At 51.6% G+C, this 4838-nt stretch overlaps 1 long non-coding RNA gene across 2 annotated transcripts; it reads left to right on the forward strand.

The window, feature by feature from the left end:
- The first annotated feature begins 258 nt into the window (after positions 1-258).
- Positions 259-3940, forward strand: LOC124229182 (uncharacterized). 2 transcript variants are annotated; one of them, XR_006885830.1, is made up of 4 exons: positions 259-355; positions 450-669; positions 1653-1743; positions 3832-3940. It is a non-coding gene; the product is annotated as an uncharacterized LOC124229182 (long non-coding RNA). The 2 variants fall into 2 exon arrangements; XR_006885829.1 differs by lacking the exon at positions 259-355 and having other exon boundaries at positions 368-669.
- Positions 3941-4838: the final 898 nt, after the last annotated feature.

Raw genomic sequence — 4838 nt, forward strand, 5'->3', positions numbered from 1 at the left:
CCTTTCCCGCCCAGCAGCTGCATGGACAGTAAGCAGTGGGACAAGCAGAATCCCCAGCCCACCAGCCCTTGCTTTGATGACTCTCCTTTCATGTGGCTCTTGGACTTGATTTTTTGACACCCTGAACAGGTTGGATTAGGGGAAAAGCTACAAGCTCCAGAATGGGGTCAGTAATGTTTCTTCCTTTCCCAACCAGCACAGCTCAGTTAGTCACTGTGCTAGCCCCACCCAAATTCTTTTCAGCTGACAGCGCCCAGCCAAGTCTGCCTGCTCAAGGAAACAGGGCTGTGACGTTGTTTCAAGGGGATGGCACTGTCTGGACCAACTGAGATCACCTGACTCAAGCCAGCCACTCGTAGGTGTCCAGTGTCCAGTGGGGTCCAGCCCGAAGGGCTCCAGCCAACGGGGAGGCGGTCATAAGCTAAGCTAATCCTGTTATCTTCCTGCAGAGTGGAGGAAGGGGAGTACTTCTCTCTTTGTCCCACTGAAGCGAGAGGAAACTGGAGTGGAGCTGCTGACAGAGGCTGAGTCTCCACTGGGGCAAGACCACATTGCTGTGAGAGTGGCTGGTCTACAGAGATGCCTTAAATCCTGACTGGTTGTCCAGTCTTGTTCCAGTCCACCTGTATCCTGACCATAAAGCTCTCTTTTTTTAAGAGCCTAGAGAAGGTAAGTTACTGGTCCTCACTTCCCGGCCCACATGCCCCACAGTGAGGATGCTAAGCGCCATCGTCACTTCCACCCACGGCATCCTGCCCAGTTTTCCCAGGATGTTACAGCCCGTAAGTGGCTGTCAGATACTTTTTTGGGGCTTTGGGCGGGGTAGCACGCTGGTGTCTAAAGAAGCAGCCCCTCCACAGCCAGGCAGTAGCGGACTTTGGGTTTCCACTGGGTTTAGAATGTGTGTTTCCGAACTGTGGGCAAGAGGGAGGAAGGGGAGTGGTCTCTTGCCATATTCCTGGCCCAGCAGGCTCACGGTTTCCAGTGCGGGGGGAATGCGCCTCTGATGACATGTTCTGCCTAGTTCCACGGACTTTGAGGCTGGTGGAAACGTTTGTAAGTTCTGGTCATGGTCAGTTCCAGTTTTCGGGTCTCCTTGGAGCTCCTCCCTTCTTCTTGAAACTCGTCCACTTTGGCCTTGCTCTCTCCACCCTGACTCACCCCCATACCCACCCGACTTCACTCGTTCCTCTCCTCTCTGACCTGACCTGGGACTTGGTGATTTTTGACCATGCCCCTGACCTCAACCATCACCAAATCCTTCTGAATCTACATTCAAACTCTGATTTCTCTTCTCTCTCACTGATTTCCAGGCCTGCTTGTCTACTGGGTGTGGACCCTGGCCCTACTTGAAGATAGAACATCTTTAATGTGAACTTTGATTCATATTTATTTATTTTATTACAGTATAATTGTGATTCATGTTCTTAGTTTTTTAGGTGAGAAAGATTGGCCCTGAGCTAACATCCGTTGCCAATCTTCCTCCATTTTTTATGTGGGATGCCGCCGCAGCGTGACTTGATGAGCGGTGGCATGTGGGTCCGCACCTGGATCCGAACCTGCCAACCCTGGGGAACGCAGGAACTTAATCATCACGCCATTGGGCTGGCCCCCTGTGATTCACAATTTTAAATATTTGTCTGCCTGGGCAGGGACAGAGGGAAAACGAAACTGAAAAGGAATAGAAGGCTGGACATACAGATGGCAACACACAGACGCAGTCTTGACACAAGGATGGCTCCGGTGAGTTCCCACTCAGCTTTTATTTGAAAAACAATGACTCTGTTAGTGGTGATGTGGGGGGTTTTCTTGTTGGTCTGCAACTCTGGGCACCGGTAGTGCTGAGGCCTGAGGGCCCGGCTACCTGGGGATGGCAGGTGGGGAAGGGGAAAGAGATGAGGAAAGGGGTGGGCTGCTCTGGGTTGTCCTGATGGGGCAGGGATGGTGGGCTCAGAGAAGGCAGCCCCTGCCCCACTGCCCAGGACCCCCTCCTCAGCCACACTGTCCTCGGTAGGTGGAATGAGCTGGGGAAGGAGGGGCAGGAAAATGGCTCACAGCCGTGTGGGACCATGGTGGGGGGCTGTCACAAGCGTCTTCTCATCCCCCCTCATCTCCCAATAGCACCAGTGTCCTTTTCCCTCCAACTCTTTATTCCTCTTCCATATGTCCCTTCTTCCTTCCGGCTCAATAATGGCCGCATTCCAGAGTGATCCTTGCATCTTGACACCCTACCAAAGGCTTTTATTTCATCTTCTTAACAACCCCGTGAAGGAGGAATAATTACTCGCAACTTTATCACCCAAGAGGCAGAGAGGGCATTCAAACCTAGGCGGGTCTGACTCCACAGCCATTACTTTTTTTTTCTTAACTAATTTCTTTAATTCCAAAATAAACACATGAATACATTTTCCTTGTTAAAAAAACCCAAAAAACAAATCAAAACCCAAATTGAAACTATTAGCATTAAAGCTGAAGTCCCCTTCCACCATCCTCCCCACTGTAGACAGTTCCTCCCTGTACAGCTTGGTGTATGTCCTTCTAGATACTTTTCTACTCATTTGTCTGCATAGATATAGTTACCTTAGAACTGTTCTTTTGCGGGTTTGGGTTTTGCTATAGTTTTTAAGTTGATTCCTTGAGTACAGTTCATTTAGGAAATGGTTGAATCTTTTCCTTTATTTACCAGCTTTTGGAGTAATAAGGTGATTCTTTTGCATTCTCCAAAGCGTTTTAAAAATATCCTTATGAACACATGGATTTTAACATATTTGATGTGTTTCGATCTATGTGCAGTTATTATTCTTTTTGATGCTCAGATTGTCCCATTTTGGGTCAAGTTGACTCTTGACTCCTGGCGTCAAAGGCCTTACTCTCAGCCATGTCTCCCCACCAGACTTCCGGTCGGCTGGCATCCTCCCCTCCCAGCAGCAGCTCAGTCCCCCGTCAGGGTCCAGCCGTGTGGCCCTGCTCAGCTGAGTCAGGGGGAGGGTGGGTGCCCACTGGCCTCAGAGCATTCCTGAGACAGGACTCCCTTGGCAAGGGCGTATCTGCACTCTGAGTGTGATGGGTCAACATACCTCCTGCTCATGTAAACTCCAGAGGGCGCTGCCCCTCCACCAATGCCCGCCACTTCCCGTGAGCCCCAGCCCGGCTGTTGGCCTGGAGCTCAGACTTCAGTGGCCGCAGGCTTGACTGCGACATTTTGGGATTGTAATCTTCAGACTTGGTTTCAGTCTTGCTCTTCTACTCATTAGGGAAGGATCTTTGGCAAGTTCCCTAATCTTCCTGAGATTCAGTCTTCTCGTCTGTCAAGTGGGGTAATGAGAGTTCTCACTCAGGCAGTGATGCATAACGTGGATCGCTTGTTGAGCCCTGTGTCTGGCATGTTGGGCTTTGCGCGTTGGAGCTCTGTAACTGACAAGCATCACGCAGGCCCCCGTAGGAGGCGGGAGGCCCTTTATGGGGTATTTTAGGACTCCTGGGAATCACACACTCACTCGCTGGCACAGACATGCACTGTGCATAAGATTCGTTCACACCCAGCTTGTGCACACCACTCCACCACACTCCCACGCTGCACACCCGCCCACACTGCCCCTCATGGACACCCTCTCCATCTCTTCCTTGTCCTCTGAGGAGCTCATTTCCAGCCCAGCAGCCTCAGTAAAGGACGGGCTTCCCACTTGTGCGAGGAGGGCTCCCTCCTCCCTGATTCCTGCATGCGATGAACGGAGGGAGTCTGCAGGCTGGGCTGGGGCTCCTTGCAGGTCAGGTTCTAGAATGTTCCCTGGGAGGACTCACCTCTGCCTGTCTCTGGTTTTTCTTTCGCAGACAAAACCGAGACTAAGACTTGGAGACCTGATTGAGATTTCTCGCTTTGGCTATAAGCACTGGGCCATCTACGTGGGAGGAGGCTATGTGGTCCACCTGGCTCTCGCAGGTAAGGATGGTCCTCTGTTTAAGCACGAGGGTTGAGGTGGAGAGTGGGAACAGTGGCACAATTATGTGCTTGTTCTCACTTCCGTGCCTGCCATGGTAGGCACTTAGCAGCCATTTGCTGAGTGAATCATGCTCTTTCCTGCGAGGTGTACGAACTGCAATTCTTCCGAAGCAGTGAGCTCCTGGAGAGAGAGACTGTTGACCTTTATCCCCTGAGAGAACGGGGTTTAGTTCCAGCCAACCCACTCGGGGGGGTTGGGCTGGGAACCTACCCTTCATGGGTCCAATCTCCTATGCATTTGCTGTTCTGGAGGGACAGACAAGAGTAAGAAGCAGCTGTTCCCTTCGAATAACTGACAGCTGGCTGCACAGAGTGATGGAAGGAGTGTGGGTCCCTCAGTTAAACAGAACCAGTTCGGAACCCTGGCTCCGCTCATCGACTGTGTGAGGCGCACACGTGGCTTCACCTCGCTGAGCTCAGCTGCGCCCTCTGTCGAGCAGGGAGAAGAATCTACCTCCGGGGTTGCTGAGGTATGAGAGGAAGGAGGGCGCGGGAGACAGGGGCGCAGGGCTTGGCCGTGGGCTGAACCAACCTCCCTTTCCTTCTGGAGCATCGTGCCATGGAAGAAAACGCAGAAACGCTGGAAACCATTCAATAGCAGGGAACTGGCCAGATACAATAGATACCTGCAGATAGTGACATGGTCTACAACCATTAAAAGCAGCTGTACAGCGAGTGTATGTATATACACATGCACACATATATATACACACGTGCATATATATTCAAATTCAGTTCTTAAACACTTAGGCTAATGCTGCTATGCAACCTACTCAGGGGCTTCCCGGGTGTAATCTGAAACTTGCCCCCCGTCCTCGGAGGGCAGGGAGAGACCGCA

The sequence above is a fragment of the Equus quagga genome, chromosome 17, assembly GCF_021613505.1.
Source record: "Equus quagga isolate Etosha38 chromosome 17, UCLA_HA_Equagga_1.0, whole genome shotgun sequence".
In the NCBI taxonomy this organism is placed as follows: Eukaryota; Metazoa; Chordata; class Mammalia; order Perissodactyla; family Equidae; genus Equus; species Equus quagga.